Source organism: Sapajus apella, unplaced genomic scaffold (genome assembly GCF_009761245.1).
Source record: "Sapajus apella isolate SASKATOON/1434 unplaced genomic scaffold, GSC_monkey_1.0 scaffold92, whole genome shotgun sequence".
NCBI classification, from domain to species: Eukaryota; Metazoa; Chordata; class Mammalia; order Primates; family Cebidae; genus Sapajus; species Sapajus apella.
In genome coordinates this window covers 6149101-6169877 of record NW_022437032.1, presented here as the reverse complement: position 1 = coordinate 6169877, position 20777 = coordinate 6149101, and the positions used below count along the sequence as shown (strand labels likewise).

Sequence of the window (20777 nt, the reverse complement as noted above, 5' to 3'; positions counted from 1 at the left end):
TATATCCTCCTGTTGTCTCTCAATGGCTTTCCACCACTTTCAAAGTCAAGTCCAAATTACTCGTGCTTAGCATGACTCAGAAAACTTCATAAAACCTGGCGCCTGCCTCTGGAATTTCAGTTCTTGCCACTCCCAACTCTACCCACAATGGACAGTTCTCTGGAACCTGCCAAGATCTCAGACAGTGCTGCTCCTACCGGCTAAGTGCGAAGACACAAAACCTAAGATTTCAAAAAGGAAAAACTCCTGAGAAAAATAATCTATCACAACCAAAACATGAGCTCAGGAAGAAAAGGGAGGGGAAGGGATAAGAGGAGAGGATGGGGACCAAACCCAGCTGTGCCTCCCTTCACCTTCCATAAGCGGCCAGGTGGCTTATTCCGTGTGTTCAGTAACATTTGCAGGCACCAAAAAAAAAAATCACTAATTCCTAAGATTGCTGTTACTCTCAGACAAAAATCAATTCCCAAGCCTGCACACCCCACAGTCAAGCTGAGAGTTAAAACTCAGAAAGTTCAAAGGCCTTAGGGTACTGACCCTATGCCGGCAACCACAAGGCTCAGAAATGAAACAAAAATTAAATTACAATGTCCTGTAATAGATTTACACTTTATTTTTAAATATTAACAAGACTGCCAGAGGGAGTAAGTTTATCAGGGGATAAGAATCCTAACAGTACCTCCTAGTTCACTCAGAGGCCAATTAACATTTCCCACCATGCCTAACAACCATGCTCCTGAGGGTGTTCAAAGTTGCTAATGACCCAGTGGAGCTACCAGCAGGTGCCTCTGCCCCAGAACCTATTACAGGCAATGCACTAGGGGCTCGACACACAGGGCCTGAACTACAACTACCCAAGCAAATTAAGGATCTTTGTAGGTTGTCTGGTTTCTTCAGCTGTCTGAAGATCCAAAACCTAATGTGACTATTTGATTTTTAGTCTCTTCTCACCTTGGTTTTCCCCTTTTCACAGTTATTTTTAAAATAAGCAAATGCCTAATGTTTGAAAACTATCAGTAGCCATCTGTGCTTTTCACAATTAGATCACTGTTCAAAAGCAGCAGAATTTTCAGCTCTAGATGGCAGTTCAACAACCTAGCAAATCATTACAAGAATGAGTGACTTCATCTTTACAGCTGGGTCACTGCACTATGAGGCTACACTAAAATACACCTAATTGTTGAATTCCAACACGTCTGTAGGCCCTCCCGGCACCTTCAAGGTTAGAGTTTTTATTATTGCATCCTTCCCCAGTCCAATCCCCATCCCCCCAAAGAAAGTTTGGCATTTTCGGAATCCCTACCCATAAAGTGACTCATTCCACTGATGGGGTAACTGACAAATCCTTAAGGGATTAAGATATTATCAAGTAAAAAGTGACTTTTAAAAATACACACACACACACACACACACACACACGCATACTTTTTTTTTTTTTTTGAGACACAGTTTCACTCTTGCTGCCCAGGCTGGAGTGCAGTGGCGCAATCTCGGTTCACTGCAACCTCCGACTCCCAGGTTCAGGTGATTCTCCTGCCTCAGCCTCCCAAGTTGCTGGGATATCAGGCATGCGCCAACCACACCTAACTAATTTTTGTATTTTTAGTAGAGATGAAGTTTCACCATGTTGGCCAGGCTGGTCTCAAACTCCTGACCTCAGGTGATCCACCCACCTCTGCCTCCCAAAGTGCTAGGATTACGCACTAGGCCTGTGTGCTTATATTTGAATGGATTTTTTTTTTCCCCTGACTTCTTTGTTCTCTGAGGTATTTCTGCTGCAGCTTTCTCAGAAAAACCTTAGGGTATCAGAAGGTACAACTCACTAATGGCATCTGGCGAGCATGGGCTGGAAAGGGAACCACAGGCAATCAGTTGTCAATAACCATACCCCCCGTGGTGCAAGCATGACCCACATACTAACTGAAGCACAAGTATAACCCATTCCAGAAGTCTAGCCCTAAGATAATACCACAGAAACTGAGCCTAACAAGGTCTGCACACCACCCCCTGCACGACCCCTCCGCCCCAGCTCCCCCAAAGCAGCATTCCCAGGACAGCACTATTTAAATCACGGACAACTTTGGCATTGGCTAATGCTTACTATTTTTATCCCCATTTCACACCATTCTCTGATCCCAAATGCCAGGTGCAAACATTTGTTGGTAATTACATTAAAGTAAGCCTTCTTAAGAACAAATGGTAAAATGAATACATGAAAACTTCGCAATCTATTTCTAAAGTAGAATTGTCTGCATAAAGAGTGGAAATTGCTTTTTTTCTTATGCAGTTGAAAGGATAAACCAAAAATTACATATAATCAGAACAAAAAATCATACCCCCCCAAAAAAATACATCTGTATTTGGCTGTGAGAGATGAAATCTTTTATTTATTTATTTTTGAGATGGCGTCTCACTCTGTCGCCCAGGCTGGAGTGCAGTAGAGCGATCTTGGCTCACTGTAATCTCTGCCTCCCAAGTTCAAGTGATTCTCCTGCCTCAGCCTCCTGGGTAGCTGGAATTACAGGCACAGGCCACCATGCCTGCGCCACCACACCCGGCTAATTTTTATATTTTTAGTAGAGATGGCGTTTCACCAGGTTGATCAGGCTGGTCTCAAACTCTTGACCTCAGGTTATCCGCCCGCCTCAGCCTCCCAAAGTGCTGGAATTACAGGCATGAGTGATCACGCTCAGCCTGAAATATCTTTTAAATCATATGTTAGCATGTGCTCTAAAAGACATGTTCCACCTTAGGACAAAGAGCAAACAAACTTTATTTCTTCAGAACAGAGAGAATGGCAGGGTAGAGAATCAAATGACACTGGAAGTGGGCCTTGACCTCACCCCTCCTGATATGGCAAGCACACAAGGCCTAGAGTCCTGGGATAAATTAAAAGATGAAGGTCAGCTTGGTTACTAATTTTGCAGACAGTTCAAGGGAATCAAAATAGAAAAGCAAACCCAACCCTGGAACTCACACAGGATTGAACACATGTCATGGAATTATTTATAGTCCAGGACAGGTAAACAATAATTTGGCTGGACAAGAATGTAGGCCCTTTTCTGAGTTCACTTCTCACTTCCAAGGACGGAGATGTCTTGTTATTGTAGCTGCAAGACAGGCACCCGCCATGAGTCTTTATGTGGATACACCTGCTGGTGTGCGTGCTGCCACTGAAGGACAAGCTTCATAATTATCGGGCCAAGATATCTTGAAACAAGCCTACTAATGCATAAAATACATAATCACTGAGGCCTGGAAGCCATCCAGGTGCTCTCTGGGCTTTGGGAGTAGACAGACATGTAGTAAGGACACGTTCTCTCCAACCTCCTCCTAGCACAAGCCTTAATCAAGAAGATTAAAAGTTAAAAGGTTTCAATGATCTTTGATAAAGTAGGTATTATTACTCTCATTTTATAGAAAAACAAGCTGAGATTCAATCGCTGCTTTGATTTGACTTAACAGCTCACTACTAGGCTTGCTACTAAGACCTTGAAGATCCTTGGTTTCCATATCCACTTCAATATAAACACTGTTAGTGCTGTTACTGGTAATGGGGGCTAGGGGAAATTCCCAGTGTTCCTGGAGCAGGAAGCAAAGTTCCCTCCAATCTCCTATATATATTAATTTAATCCTTTGCCCACCACATGATTATATTAAAAGGGGCTGAGGATAGGAAGGGTAACCTAAAGCCAAGATCCAAAGTTAATCACAGTACAAAAGGAGAGGACAATGGATACTATGATCTTCCTTTTCAACTTTCATTATAGCTGACTGTTTTCAGAACTGCTGGGATGACTCAATAAATTATGAGAAATGACCTAAAAGGTCTACTGGAAACTAGACTGAACTGTGGCTGCATCTTAAAAATAACCTCTTGCCTATAATTTTCTTCCTTTTTTTTTTTTTTTTTCTTTTTTTTTCCACTAAAAAGGGTTTTTTTTTGTTTGGTCATTGTTGTTTTGCAATCATCACTCCTAATTGAGCTAAAAATTTATTTTCATTTTATCCCTCATCATTCTTTAGCACCACAATCAAGAACATTAATGAGTCTTTCCTACACACTGAAAGTTGGTTAAACAAATACCTTGTTTCACATGTCAGCTGAACTTTCGGTGGACCTGATTCCTGAACCCCAAAGGACAGTCAGGTTTTCCTTTAACACACATCACTGCCATAAAAACTGCTGTTATCAGGCAAAGAATAAACAGGTTATTTAGGAAATGCGGCAAATATTTAACAACTGAGTTTTTTCAGTATACCTGCCTTGAAGCAACAGGGAAACATTACAGGACTTGGCCTCTAAGCTCAGCAATTTATCAAATAAGCAAGCAGTAAAATCATGCTCTCCAAGATAATTTCCATGACATTTACCACAATTCCAGAAGAAATCTAGTTGACTTGATTGCTGCCTTTAAACTTTCACTTTTTCAGGGTTTTTATTACAAATGAGACAAGCGTAACTTTTGATTAAAATGTCATATAATAAAATCCATCAAATCATATTAGCCAGAGAGTAAACTATCCAGCTACTCAACAGCATTATCGTTATTTTACTAGTAGCACAAATAAGAGGACTGCATGGGCTGACGAGCCACTTCAACAAGCTCTTAGAGCATTCTGGACACAGAGACCATGAGTGTTTTAGAACACAAGGCTGAGCTATGGAGACCTTTCTGCAGCAAAGAATTCCTGTTAGAAATAAGACTCGATATAAGAGGTTGTTTTAAATAATAATAATAATAATAAAAGCACTGACGTGCACTGTAGGATGTTTAGCAAAATTAAAATAAAATAATAAAATTTAAATTTAAAAAGTACTGATACATGCTGTAACACAGATGAAACTTGAAAACATGCTAAGTGAAATATGCCAGAACACAAAAGTACAAATAGCATGTGATTCCATTTAACTGAGGTACCTAGAACAAGGAAATTCACAGACACGGAAAGCAGAATGGTGATTATTAGAGGCTGGGGAGTAGGGGACTAATAATTACATTTTAATAGGTGCAGAGTTTGTTTGGAATGAAGAAACCAAGTTCTGGAAATGGATAGTGGTAATGGTTACATAATACTGAGAATTGTACTTAATACCACTGAATTGTATACTTCAAATGATTTGAATGATTTTTTTTTTTTTGGCAAGTCTATTAAGAAAGTAAAGAAATAAAACAATGGCTAATCCACAGGCAAGACAGCCAAAAATGGCCTGTTTTATTTTATGTCATGTATATTTTACCATAATTTTAAAAAACTATATATAAAAACTAGAATTATAATTTAATAACTTCCAGCACTTTGTGCCACTGAACTGTATACTTCACATGATTTAAATGCTATTTTTTTTTTGTAACGTGAAAGCAAGTTTATTAAGAAAGCAAAGAAATCAAAGAATGGCTGCTCCATATGTAGGGCAGCCTAAAATGGCCATATATATATACACACATATATGGTCTATATCTATATATAGATATAGATAAAGATATACATGTATAGATAGACCTTATTTCTACCAAAAACAATTACCCAGACATGGTGGCATGTACCTGTCCCAGCTACTCTGGAGGCTGAGGCTGGAGGTTTGAGCCCAGGAGTTTTAGCTTACAGCGAGTTATAATCACACCACTGGACTCCAGCCTGGGCAACAGAGCAAGACCCTATCTCTAAAGAAAAAAAAAAAAAAACAGAAGAACATAGGTGGTAAATAATAAACATAACAGGAAAGACATTGAAGTTCTATATCTAAAATCCATGTAAGAGTTAAAAGTGCTACATGCATTCATAATCAGAATCAAAGAATCAACACTCCCAAAGTGACAAAACAGCCCCAAACTAGTGTCTCTCATTTTAATGCTGCAGGATCCCAAGGCTCAGACCCTGAACTTCTTCTCTATCTACACTCACTCCCTTGGTGATCTCATCTAGTGTCATGATTTTAAATATCACCTGTTTGCTGGACACTCCCAAATTCTTATACTGAGCCCTGACTTCTGCACTGAGCACCAGTTTGTAGACCAACAGCCTCCTCATCATCTCCACTCAGAAGCCGAACCGTTACTCCAAATTTGTCCAAAGCCAGATCACTGTCCTTCCCACCTACAAACCTGTTCCACTGCAGTCTTCTCATCCTGGTTCATGGTAACTCTACCCTTTTACACTCATTCCTTGTCAGTTCATTCTCAACTAGGCAACCAGTGGCATCCCTTTAAAACAGAAGTCAAATTTTCTAATTCCTCTATTTGAAAACCTCCAAGTAAGGCCATGTGCGGTGGCTCACACCTGTAATCCCAGCACTTTGGGAGGCTGAGGTGGGCAGATGGCTTGAGCTAAGGAGTTTAAGATCAGCTTGGGCAACATGCCAAGACCCCGTCTCTACAAAAAAATACAAACATTAGTCACGCATGGTGGCTTGCACCTGTAGTTCCAGCTACTTGGGAGGCTGAGGTGGGAGGAGCATTTGAGTCTGTGAGGTTGAGGTTGTGGTGAGCTGCGATTACATCCCTTCACTACAGCCTGGACAACAGAGCCAGATCCCTCCAATGAATTCTCATCTCGGTCAGAGTATACATCAAACTCTGGACAATGGCTGACAAGGCTCTAAACCAGGAGTCAGAAGCGGTGGTGAGTGAATCCTGCCCAGTGCCTGCCAGTGTGAATACAGCACTGCTGGATACCCTGTGCCTGTTTGTGCACTGCCTACCACCGCTTCAGCACTGCAGACGAAGTTGAATCGTTGCTATGAACTGCAGAGTCAAAAATGTTTACATCCGGCCTTTTACAGAGCAAGTCTGTCTATACCAGCTCTTAAACGATTTCCTTTATCCCTCTGACCTCATCTCTCTAGCTCTGCACCTTACTTACTCTGTTCCAGCCACACTGGCCTTCTTGCTGTCCTGTCCTGAAGATATCCCATGCAAGCTCACACCAAGGGCCACTGCCCCAGCCATTCTCTTGGCAGGGCTGCCCAGACAACCACATGGCTTGCTTGCTCACCTCCTGAATACCTTTATTCAGTCCTCACTTCAGTGAGACCTTCCCTAATCACAATATATTTAAAATTGCGAATTTTCCTCTTTCCACTCCCCTAAAGAACCCACTTTCTTCCTTCTCTGCTTCTCCAGAGCACTAATTACCTAAAGGGACACATAATTTGCCTCTTAGTTTGTCTGACCACACCTACACACTAGCATATAAGCACCATGTAAGCAGCAATTTTCATCTGTTTTGTTCATGTATCACAGTGCTTAGCATATCAGCAGCAGCCCAACAAATGTATGTTAAATGTAGTTGAAAAGTGGAATATAAGCTCCATGCCAGCAGGATTTTCATGTTTTGTTCAGGTATTCCAGTGCCTAGCATATAATAGCAGCCCAATAAACATTTGTTAAATGTAGTTGAAAGAACACTGTCAGTGAGTCTAAGGCAAAAATTCAAGATTCCAATTCTAGGCCAGGCACAACGGCTCACATCTGCAATCCTAACACTTTGGGAGGTTAAGGCAGGAGGATTGCTTGATCCCAGGTCTTTAAGACCAGTCTGGGCAACATAGGAAGTCCCCTTCTCTACCAACACAAAAAAAATTAGCCAGGCATGGTGATGTGCACCTGTGGTCCCAGCTACTTGGGAAGCTGAGGTGGAAAGATTGCTTGAGCCCAGGAGTTCAAGGCTGCAGTGAGCTGTGACTATACCGCTGCACTCCAGCCTGGGCCACAGAGTGAGAGACCCTGTTTTTGGGGAAGGAAAAAAAAAGTATATGAAAAGGTGACATATGCTTATATACAACAAATACAAATTCTCCACTAAAACTCAAATAATACACGTTATCCTAGAAATAAATTGTTTTTATTTCACAAATAATGTTCTCCTTAGAAGTTGCAAACTATCTGCACATAAATGTGTTTTGTTTGGTCTAACAGGCATTTTCTGGTTTTCCTTTTATCTTTAAGCTAAATTGTCACGTAAATAGTTTAATGGTTGAAAGTTTCAACTTTGGAGAAGGGTTAGGCAGGTGAGTGGATCACCTGAGGTCAGGAGTTCAAGACCAGCCTGACCAACATGGAGAAACCCCGTCTCTACTAAAAATAAAAAAATTAGCTAGGTGTGGTGGCAGGCGCCTGTAATCCCAGCTACTTGGGAGGCTGAGGCAAGAGAATCGCTTGAACCTGGGAGGTGGAGGTTGCAGTGAGCTGAGATCACACCATTGTACTCTAGGCTGGGCGACAGAGCAAAACTCCATCTCAAAAAAAAAAAAAAAGAAAAGGAAAAAGTTGGTCCCTGAACTGAAAGAGGCCACATACCAAGGACACAAGCATGCAAAATCAGCAAGTGCCATACAATACTACTGATCTACAATAGAAAGAAATCAAGGCATATTTGCAGACTTAAATGACACACTGAAGGGCCATGTACTTGTTCAAATAATTCCATTTCAATTCCCCAGTGAACACAGGTGACATGGGGTAGGATTAGACTTTCACTCAGCTGACACAGAGGTTTGAGTCCCCACTCTGCTTGGCTGTGTGATCTTGAGCTCATGACTGAACTTCTTACAGTCTTAGGAGAGTTCGAAATAACAAATGTGGATTCCAGAGTGACTGGAACAGAGGGGGGCCTTCAGTTATTACTATTTGTATAAGCCTTTCAGTTTAGAGTAATTCTAGAATTATAGAAAAGTTGTGAATATAGTACACATAGTTTCCATGCCGTTATTTTATTTTCACCAATATTGTTATTCTGATTGTGAAGAGAGGTAAACAATTTCTAAATTACCTTAAAACTCCATGACAACAAGGAATACTGTCACTCTAGGAAACTCCTGATTTATGTACTTAAACACACCACCCCCCATCAGGTGAACTGACTTACCAAGCTTGTTAAGATGGATTATATAGTCTAAAGGCAAACATTAAGAGACTAACATGTATTATCACAGACCTAGGAACACTTCCTCCATGTTACCTAGGAACACTTTCTCCATGCTACCATCTCTAAAAGGAGCTTCAGCAGGTGCAGTGGGTGCCACCTCTCAACTGATACCACAAACCCAGGGGCTTCAAAAATTACTTTCTCTCTACCAGGGCCCTTCACAACATATCATTTTCTAATCAACAGAAAATAAACAACTCTGTGACGCAGACAGCCCAGCCTTTGAAAGCAGTAGGGATAGCAGCTGCTGAGTCTCACAGGTCAGCCTCTGAGTGGCCACCAGAATGCAATGGGCTGGCAAACAGTAGGGGAGAAAAATGCTGGATCCAAGCCTGGATCCCAGCACTCACCGAACAATCCCTTGTCCCATTTCCTCAATTATCTGTTTGTCTCCTATAGCTATCTATCATAAAGGCGATGTGAAAATGTTATCTTAAATTTTACAGAATAGAAATTAGGGACTCGGAAGAGTCATAACCAGACAATAGGTAAAAAAATAGAAAAACAACAGCTATTGTCCTGGAAATCAAATGCAATTCACACTAATTTCAGACCCACCTTTAAGAGCTTTCAAAAACCTCACATTATTAGACATTTTTAGATAGTTTTTGAAGTCTTCTTCTTTACGAGTAAGAAAAATGAATCCTCTGAATTGAAGCTTTAGAGTATTTAAAGTGAAAAGCTTGCTACAAGAGAAACGTTCAAAAAAAAGGTAGTATTTGAGCACTGCAAAGGGATTTCTCCTTTCTCCCGAGCTGCTGCTGTAACAATCTCCTCTGACTCAGCACCTAAGAGGCATGACGGGAAGGGAGTACTATAAAAAAGCCATGCATTATTAACAAGACACTTGGCGTCAAAGCAGAATGATTTGGAAAACCGGAAAATGTCTGCAGAATAAGAAAAAAATAAACTGACAGCTTAAATCATTTTTGGCAGTGTCATGTCATTCAAAATTGTCCACTCTAAGTCATTTTTCTTCTTTTTCTCCCTTAGTTTTAGCCCTAATTCTGATCTCTTTATTTCCTTCCTACCTTACATTCCAAATGGTTACTTATATCCTGAGTAGACTTCTCTGTGTTGGTTTGCTCCTGTCAGTTTTTAAGGACTGTTGTACATGCATTAGATCCAATGAAGACAGACTGCAACGACTGCTCTGCAGAAGCCCAAGACACATCACACACAGGATGTAACACTACTGCCTAGAGACCAAGAGTCTGTCTTCTCAATCCTAGAATAAGAGACCAAGTGACCTAAGTTCCCAATTCACAGATGGCAAGCCAATAGTTAAAAAAAAAAAAAAATCCATTTACTTTTATAACCATTTTAGGGCCTTAGAATTTACCATCAAATTGTCAGTTAAGAATGAAGCTGGGCCAGGTGTAGCGGCTCATGCCAGCATTCTGGGATACCGAGGCAAGGAATCTCTTAAAGCCAGGGGTTAGAGACCTGCCTAGGCAACATACCAAGACCTTGTTTCTACCAAAAAAAAAAAAAAAAAAAAAAAAAAAGGCAAGTGTGGTGGCACACACCTCTAGTCCCAGTGACTCACAAGAGTGAAGTGGAAGGATCCCTTAGGCCCAGAAGTTTGAGGCTGCAGTGAGCTATGATTATGCCACTATACTCCAGCCTGGGTGACACAGTAAGACCCCATCTCTACCAAAAAAAAAACAAAAATGAAGCTGGCGTATAGTCAGTCCAATGGGCAGAGATTCAAAATCCAATTCTGCTTTTCTGGTAGTATATCAAATTAGGAAAACTAATCCCTTCCTTTAGGCCAGTAGTTCTCAACTAGAGGTGCTTTTGCTTCCCAAGGCACACTTGGCAATATCTGGGGGCATTTTTTGTTGTCACCACTAGGGGAGAGAGGTGCTACTGGCATTTCTTGGGTAAAAGCCAAAGAGGCTGCAAAACATGCTACAACGTACAGGATGGCCTCAACAACAAAGCAGCACGTCAACAGCACCAAGGTTGAGAAACTCTGCCTTAGATAAATCACTTAACTTCTTTGTGCTAATATATTCATTCATTCATTCATTCATTTGAGACAGAGTCTTGCTCTGTCACCAGGCTGGAGTGCAGTAGTGTGATCTCGGCTCACTGCAACCTCTGCCTCCTGGGTTCAAGTGACTCTCCTGCCTCGGCCTCCCTAGTAGCTGGGATTACAGGCACAAGCCACCATGCCCAATTAATTTTTATATTTTTAGTAGAGACAGGGTTTCACCGTGTTAGCCAGGATGGTCTCAGTCTCCTGACCTCGTGATCCGCCCACCTCGGCCTTCCAAAGTGCTGGGATTACAGGCATGAGCCCTCAAGTCCGGCCTGACTTTTAAATTAACCACTGACATTGTTAGACAGAAAGTATAGTAGTAATGCATAAGTGTTAAGTTTCTATTGGATGGTTCACATTTATTGGATTAAAAAACAGATCATTTCTTCTCGATTCTCTGTAAACTGAATACTTCTTAATAAATGGAGCACAGACTAGCAACATCTTTTCTGCAATATAAGGAACAATGCACATGTGCAAGTTTGCTTAAAGTAGCCTTTGCTTCTGGCAATGACTGAGCACTGTGGCAGACCAGAGATCCCTCAGAGAAACAACTCCAACAGCCAAAGAAAATTAAAAAAAAAAAAAAATTTTTTTTTAAGTCTGAAGACTTTCAGCTGGGCGCTGTGGCTCACACCTGTAACCCCAGCTCTTAGGGAGGCAGAGGCAGGAGGACAGCTTGAGCCCAGGAGTTCAAGACCTGCTGGGCAATATAGCGAGACCCCGTTCTCCACCAAAAGGAAAAAAAAACAAAAAGACGAAAAATAAAATAAATAAAGTCTGAAGACTTTGGAGAGCAGTTGAAGCTACTATGACCTGAAGAGACACAATGCGGAAGGGTAAACCCTTTAGGAGCAAGCCAAGATACTGCAATTGCTTTGCCCCACAGGGCATTTGCCAATTCTAGGTGCCAGGAAGGAGGCAGAGGAAACAGACAAGCAGCCTGGGCACAGGACCAGGGCCAGTATTCACTGCAGAGAAACCAGTAGAGCTCATGGTAGGATCTCAGGCCTCAAGAAACAAAAATGGAGACATGGGCCCAGGATTCTTGTGAAAAGAACGAAGTGTTTTCCCCTGAAGATATTTTACAAAATCCCAAAGATGCACAGGTCAGAAGGCTGAAACCAAACAGAAAGCCTTTGACTAGCACAGCAGTTTTCACCAATGCCATGTACTGGGAAGAAGAAGATTAAAGTTCAGGACACACCATGGGGGAAGAGCCCCAGTTCTTAGCCAGGACTCCTGCAGGATACTTCCAAAGAGTATAGGCAAATCTAAAAGAGATGGAGCCTGACCAAAACCATGCCCTTGCTGTGGTCAGCTCAGATAAGATACATGGAACCAGCCCCCATTCCATTTGCCTAGCAAATGGTATGAGCCATCTAGATATTATAAAATCATCTAGGCTCGATATAATATTTTTATATACAATGACCAGTTTTCAATATAAATTAACAGGCATGCCAAAAGAGAGAACAAAATGAGTGTCAAGGCCAGGCACAGTGAGTGGCTCACGCTTGTACTCCCAGCACTCTGGGAGACTGAGGCAAGTAGATCACCTGAGCGAGGAGTTTGAGACCAGCCTGGCCAACATGGCAAAACTCTGTCTCAACACAAAAATTACCAGGGCGTGGTGGCAGGTGCCTGTAATCCCAGCTACTAGGGAGGCTGAGGCAGGAGAATCGCTTGAACCTGGGAGGCGGAGGTTGCAGTAAGCCGAGATTATTGTGCCACTGCACTCCAGCCTGGGCAACAAGAGAAAAAAAACAAAACCCAAAAAAAAAAAAAAAAAAAAAAAAAAAAAAGGACAATTATATTTTAATTATAAAATAATAAATGAGGATTGAAAAAAAAATAGTAAATGAAACCATATTCCTGAAGCTAAACTTAATACCTACATATATATAAAAAGTTGCAAAAAAAAAGTTACATCCTTAAAATATGTAAGCCATTTAAATGATGATCAATCTAATAGCTTAATTTATTGCCAGTATCTTTCAATGGAATATTCAGTCCAAAGAAGGTACACTGATTGATATGTTCAACATGGGTACTCTTGTTTCCTAAATTTCTATTTTTATGAATTCATGGAGGCACAAAATATTCTAGCAGAGAATCCTTACCCTGAAATTGCAATTTATCTATAATTTATATTCCTTGAATACCTGGTTTTCCCTTCAGCATATAACCAAATTGAATCCCCACATGGAATCCTTTCTTGGCAAGAATGAATTGCTGTCTCTGCAGTGAACTGTAGTTACCTGGCTCTAACTGGCAGCCAGATAACTTAAAGTAAATTAGGAGATTATGCCTGTGTTCTGGTCCCAGATTATTTAACAGATAGCAGATAAGAGCAGTAAATGATCAACCGGGTGTTTCATGAAACTTTCAGGAAGATTAAGTAATTTATTATTAATTTTGAGTCTAGCTATAGATGGGGAAATGAGTCATTATGATAAAAACAAAGGTGCAGGACAATCAGCCAGCTTTAGACACTACTCCTATATCAAGTACTTGCCAGGCCAGGAGCAGGGGCTCTCCTCTGTAATCCCAACACTTTGGGAGGCAGCGGTGGGAAAACTGCTTGAGCTCAGGAGTTTGAGGCCAGCCTGGGCAACACACTGAGGCCCTGTCTCTATTTAAAAAAAAAAAAAAAAAAAAAAATGTTTTTTTTATACCGAGTCTCACTCTGTTGCCAGGCTGGAGTGCGGTGGCGCAATCTCAGCTCACTGCAACCTCTACCTCCAGGTGCAAGTGATTTTCCTGCTTCATTCTCCCAAGTAGCTAGGACTCCCAGCGAGTGCCACCACCCCCAGCTAATTTTTGTATTCTTAGTTGAGACGAGGTTTCACCATGTGGGCCAGGACGGTCTTGATCTCTTAACCTCGTGATCCACCCACATTGGCCTCCCAAAGTCCTGCGATTACAGGCATAAGCCACCACGTCCAGCCACAAAAAAATTTTTAAATTAGCCAGGCTCGGCCGGGCACGGTGGCTCATGCCTGTAATCCCAGCACTTTGGGAGGCCGAGGCGGGTGGATCACAAGGTCAAGAGATCGAGACCATCCTGGTCAACATGGAGAAACTCCGTCTCTACTAAAATACAAAAAATCAGTTGGGCATGGTGGCGCGTGCCTGTAATCCCAGCTACTCAGGAGGCTGAGGCAGGAGAATTGCCTGAACCCAGGAGGCAGAGGTTGTGGTGAGCCAAGGTTGCACCATTGCACTCCAGCCTGGGTAACAAGAGCGAAACTCCATCTCAAAAAAAAAAAAAAAAAAAATTAGCCAGGCTCGGTGGTACTACATACTTGTAGTCCCAGCTACTCAGAAGGCCAAGGTGGGAGGATCGCTTGAGCCTAGGAGGTCAAGGCTACAGTGAGCCACGACTGCCACATTGCACTCCAGCCAGAGTGAGTCTTACAAACAAAAAAACCCACACACCAAAGCATGTTCTTCTGCGTTATATGGTAGAGTCCACATTTTCTTACAAGACTGAAAACCTGACAGTTGCTTTGCCTCTAGACTACACTTTAACATAAATCTGTACATATAAGCTCAATTATGTTTTTGAAAAATTACACACACTCCTCCCAAAAGAGCCAGAAGAAAAAGTATCAAAATGTTCACAGTGTACTATCTTTGGGTTATGAGATTTTCGACTGTCTTTATTTTCCTTATGCTTTGCTGTATTTCCCAAATGTTATATACTAAATGTATTATTTTTATAATCCAAAATAAAGATACTGGGGAAAAAAACAAAACCCTAGGCAGTGACTACCTATAATAATCCCCAAGTGGAGATGGAGAATGGGGAGAAAAAAAATAATAATTCTAAAAAAATTTTTAAATCCCCAAATGACTGATTTTACCACACTGTGATTATGAAGTTACAATGAATGCCCTTTGTACCTGATTTATCCTTGCTGCTGGCCAAAGGTACATATAACCTGATTCTCCCAACAACACACCTTGGCATCCCACTTACTCCAGGTTTGTAAAGAGGCATCACATAGCAATTAAACCATTTAAAAACTATGTTCCCTACAATTATGCTTTCTCACTATCTTCAGAGTATTCTCACCTACTGGTTTTTTTCTTTGTTTAAATGTATTCACTGCAGTGTGCCTTATAAAAACAATAGATATGTCGAGTGTGCTGTTTGTTTTTGTTTTGTTTTTTTTTTTTTTGAGACAGAGTCTTATACTCTGTCGCCAGGCTGGAGTGCAGTGAAGCAATCTCAGCTCACTGCAACCTCTGCCTCCAGGTTCAAGTGATTCTCCTGCCTCAGACCCCCGAGTAGCTTGGACTAGTGGCGCAAGCCACTAAGCCCAGCTAATTTTTGTATTTTTAGTAGAGACTGGGTTTCACCATGTGAGCCAGGATGGTCTTGATCTCTTGACCTTGTGATCTGCCCGCCTCAGCCTCTCAAAGTGCTGGGACTGCAGGCATGAGCCACTGCGCATGGTTGAGAGTGCTGTTTTGTTTCTATTTATACACAAGCCTTTCACTCCCATCCAAAAGAAAATATCCCAGCCTAGGCAACAAAGCAAGAGCTGTCACTACAAAAATAAAAAACATAAAAAAGTAGTCAGGCATGGTGGTACGTGCCTGTAGTCCCAACTACTCAGGAGGCTGAGGCGGGAGGATTGCTTGAGCCAAGGAAGTCGAGGCTGCAGTGAGCTATGATCACATCACTGCATTCCATCCTGGGTGACAGAGCAAGACCCTGTCACAAAAAAACAAAACAAAATATAAACAATAGAAAATATCTTGGTATCACCGTATCATCATCCATTGCCAACTTTGTGAGAATTCCTGATATGAACTGGTGAAAATCCTTGGAATAACAACTAGACAAGGACTCAATTCTAGTGCCGGCATTGCCTAGGAGACTGAGTAAATCCTTTAAACCTCTCCATGATTCTGTTTTCCCATCTGTAAAACATAGACATAGGCCCAGTAATTTTGAATATCCTTTCCACTGAAAACCTGTCACTTTGCCTCCAGACCACATTTAAGATTTTTAGTTAGTATATAAAAGTGTACATATAATGTAAGCTCAATTATGTTTTTGAAAAATTAGACACATACCAAAAAAATTTATCCAAAATGTTGCAATTCTTCAAATCTTGTTGTATCTTACAGAGTCACTTGCTGCATAATGATGTTTTAGTCAATGACTAGCTGCATATACAACGGTGGTCCTCTAAGATTATAATACTGTATTTTAGGGCCAGGCACGGTGGCTCAAGCCTGTAATCCCAGCACTTTGGGAGGCCGAGGCGGGTGGATCACGAGGTCAAGAGATCAAGACCATCCTGGTCAACATGGTGAAACCCCGTGTCTACTAAAGCTACAAAAAATTAGCTGGGCATGGTGGCGCGTGCCTGTAGTCCCAGCTACTCAGGAGGCTGAGGCAGGAGAATTGCCTGAACCCAGGAGGCGGAGGTTGCGGTGAGCCGAGATCGCGCCATTGCACTCCAGCCTGGGTAATAAGAGCGAAATTCCTTCCCAAAAAAAAAAAAAAATACTGTATTTTTACTATACCTTTTGTTTAGATATATTTAGCTATACAAATATTTACTTACGTACAGTATTCAGTACAGTAACATGCTGTACAGATTTGTAGCCTAGGAATAACAGGCTATACCATACAGCCTAGGAGTGTAATGGGCTATACCATCTAGGTTGGTGTAATTACACTCCATGATGTTCCCACAACGACAAAACTGCTTAACAACGAATTTTTCAGGATATATCCCTGTCCTTATGCAACATGTTTATGACTGTGTTTGTGAATTCATCTTGAAAACACATCTAAGATTATCATCTCCCAACTGGCAGAGTAGCAATCACAACAGCAGTAACATTGATTGGATATGCTTGCCACTGCAGGGACTTTGCTAAGTTCTTCACTATCAGGTAGAAACTAATATCAATTTCCATGAAGAAACTAAGATGGAACAGAATGGTCCGGTAACTGGCCCAAAGTCACCAAACCAGTAAGTTGCACAGTGGGGACAAGAGCTAAGAATTATTAGGCTCCACAGCTCATTGCAGTTTCCCTCTCTCCAAGATGCAGATGAATTCCCTTTGTCCTTAACAACACAACAGTGTCTAGTCTCTACCTTGCTGAGTGATTCCAAAGGCCCCCAGCTAGATGACTAAGGAAGCTCTCTATATCTGATTTCTAGGAGTCTAGAAATTCTGAGTATAAACATCTTTACTATTCATGGTTACTTGCCACCAAGAAACAAGCTTACTTTCCCCACCACTTTTTAAGACATTTTCAAAAAGCCTGCTGGCAGCAGTGTGTACTTATGTTCAGGTGATTAGCTAGGCCCTAGAGGTTTAGAGAGCAGTGCAAATGAGGTTAAGGTGCCAGTTTGGCTCCAGGGCAGGTATCTTTGCATACGGAGTAGCCTCAGGTGAGGTTCCCCAATCCCGGAAATCAACCACACAAATGTCTATCCACAAACAGTTAAAGGGAACAAAAGCAAAACAAAATTAATCTCTGCACCTGGAAAATAACTCAAAGTGACAGGATGGAAACCTCACTTTCCATAATTAGCCACCTCATTAGATTTACAAAAAATAACTGAGATGACCTGACCAACTGAGTAAGCTAGCAGAAGTCTAAGCCACTCTTCCTTAAAAAGCATCAGACAGCTCAGGTACATGTACTTTTTATTAATACTCGAATTCTCACATTCGTTTCCAGAAAGAAGTTTAAAAAAGTATGTTCCTCATACTTCCAAGTGCCTTCTGTATAGAGAGGCAATGTGCCTAGATGGGAAAAGAATGGGTTTACCTAGGCTTCACGGCTACCATCTCTTTGGGCATCTACAGCGTTCTTGGGAAAACTGTAATTCCCTCTTCCTAAATCAAAAAGAAATCAAAGTCTGGGCATGGTGGCTCACACATGTAACCCCAGCACTTTGGCAGGGCAAAGTGGGAAGATCACTTGAGCCCAGACCAGCCTAAGCAACACAGGGAGACCTCGTCCCTACAAAAAAAATTTAAGTTAGTTACTGGTCCTAGCTACTTGGGAGGCGGAGGTGGAACGATCGCTTGGGTGGGCCCAGGAGGTCAAGGATGCAATGAGCTGTGTTCATGCCACTGCACTCCAGCCTCGGTGACACAGCAAGGCCCTGTCTCAAAAAGAAGAAAGAGAAGAAGGAGAAGAAAGAGAGGGAAGAGGAAAGGGAAGGGAAGGGAAGTTTGCTGTAACACAATTGATATACCCGGGAATAATATGAGCATAACCTGAACTCTGCCTTTGCATATACAATTTCACCCATGAGGAAAACCCAGAAACCTACACCCAGCTGGTCAGACAGACACACACACACACACCTCAAGCATCTACCAGCCACTTAGTTCACCAAGTGGGTGTCACACACATCTGATGTTACAACTCTCAGTGCCATTTCAGATAACCCTCCTTCCACCACTTTACAGTAACTGAAGCTGCAACCCTTCTGATGCCTACTTCTATGAGCAAACCACAGGTTTACTTTTTCAAAGTAAAGTGCCATATTTATGGTATTCCTTAACTATTTAACATGTGAACACCTGTGCTACTGTTTTCATTAGGTTCTTTTTTTTTTTTTTTTTTTTTTGGTGATGAGTAACTAATGCAGTTTTGAATGTTTTATACCTAACTCCAATTTTTTCATAATCTCTATGGCTTTTGTTGAGCAATTGGCGTAGTGTGGTAATTGTTAGGAATGCTTACGCCATGTTATAGCAGAACTATTTAATATAAACACCTTTGGAGAAAAGAATAAACTGCATGCCGGCAATGGTATTCCCATCCTGTACATACAGATATCTTTCCTTTTTTTTTTTTTTTTTTTTTCCAAATCAATAGGTCTTTTATTGCATCACATAAGTATCACAAGTAGGTCTTAGCTACGATAGGCATCTTGTTTCTGTAGCTGGACAACTCTAAGGTCTTACTCATCAGCCTGCTGAACAGTTCCCTTCTCAGAGACATAGATACCATCCAAAAATTTCCAGATATCCTTGTTTTTAACTGTTGTAGCTTGCTGAATCAAAGCCACTGAATTTGAAACAGGCTCAATGTCATTTCCTTCAAGGATTAATTCATCTTTCTGGGCTTGAGATACTGAGCAAGCAACACCTGGTCTCATTCGAACCGTGCGAATGTATTTTTCACCCAGGAAATTTCGGATTTCAACAAGAGACCCATTCTCCTGGATAACAACGTTGATGGGGAAGTGAGCACACACAGGCCTCATCTTGTAACGGAAGCCCAGGGTAACACCCTTGATCACATTCTGTACATGACTACAAATAGTCCGAACGGTAGCAAGTTCCTTTCAGTTACCCCACCATTTGTCAACCCGGAGCCTCTTTTTTTTCTTTCCAAGAAGAATGAGTTCTACATTGATGTGATTGAAGTCCCTCCGCAGGGTTCCTCTGGGGCCCTTCATGATAACTGTGCGTCCCTTCAGAGTAATGTCGACATTTTCCGGAATGTCGACAGTCTAATTGCTGAGAATGGTCTTCATTCTCGCAGTAAATGCGGCAAAGAAGGCACAGATATCTCTCTGAAGAGTGGGGGTGGGAAAAGAAAACAACACATTGAGTTTCAATCTAATCATTTCCAACAACTCAGAAGCAAAGAAATACCCTGAGTTTCCATTATGTCTAATGCCTCCAAGTGGGATCTTCCAAAGGGCTAGAAAAGCCCGCGAGAGGATGCCGCACAAATTAACCACAGATTTAACTCCTTTACAGATATAAAGGGCAAGCTGTGTCACATAGCTGTGTATGAAGAAACAATGGAAATAATCACAGTTACGTGACCAGGGCAGCCCAACTCTTTGGTCCTGCTCAATTGATCTGACCTATGTCTTTTTTTTATTTTTATTTTTTTAAAGGCGGGGTTTCACCATATTGGTCAGGCTGGTCTCGAACTTCTGACCTCAAGTGATCCGCCCGCCTCAGCCTCCCAAAGTGCTGGGATTACAGGCGTGAGCCACCGCGCCCAGCGATCTGACCTATGTCTTTTTTTTTTTTTTTTTTTTTTTTGTCTTTTTGTTTTTTTCCTTTTTGTGGAGAACAGGGTCTCGCTATATTGCCCAGGGAGGTCTCGAACTCCTGGGCTTAAGCTATCCTCCCGCCTCTGCCTCCCTAAGAGCTGGGATTACAGGCGTGAGCCACAGCGCCCGGCCGATCTGACCTATGTCTTAACACACTCTAAATCATTCGAAGTTTACTCACTCTTAACAAAAAAAATAATAATCTGGAGAAAAATAATCACTAAATCCAAACAGGTTTCTGAGAAGAGCTTTATTTCTCGGAAAGCTTTACTTTGTGGAATACAATCGAAGGAAAAAAACTAATTACATATATTGTAACATTTTATGAAATCTGAAATTCTACTTAAATTTATTAATGGTAAAGGAATGAGATTAAGTAGATTTGACATCAAAGGGGCTAGAATTTCCCATCAAGCTTTCCACATTATTGGTAAAGACAGCAGGTATGTTTTCTTCATAGCTTTCAAGAATCCCTTGCCAGAAATAACCTTATATCAAGATACTATGTTTCATTATAGTGGGGAAAACAGAACTAGCCAGGAAATGATCTTATAGCAAAGAGACTGTAAAAGATTATTCTAGCACAAACACAGAATTAAACTGCTGCCACTGAGGCCAGGCACCGTGGCGCACGCCTGTAATCCCAGCACTTTGGGAGGCTGAGGTGAGTGGATCAGGAGGTCAGGCGATGGCGACTATCCTGGCTAACATGGTGAAACCCCATCTCTACT

The 20777-nt window shown here is 41.6% G+C and overlaps 1 protein-coding gene and 1 pseudogene across 6 annotated transcripts in view; both read right to left on the bottom strand.

Annotated features, from left to right (window-relative positions):
* Window positions 1-20777, bottom strand: part of B4GALT5 (beta-1,4-galactosyltransferase 5) — an 88708-nt gene that overhangs the window by 49368 nt on the left and 18563 nt on the right. The window lies entirely within an intron of this gene.
* LOC116535193 lies at window positions 18576-19921 on the bottom strand (annotated as a pseudogene). The gene has a single exon (XR_004262081.1). The product of XR_004262081.1 is annotated as a 60S ribosomal protein L9 pseudogene (transcript).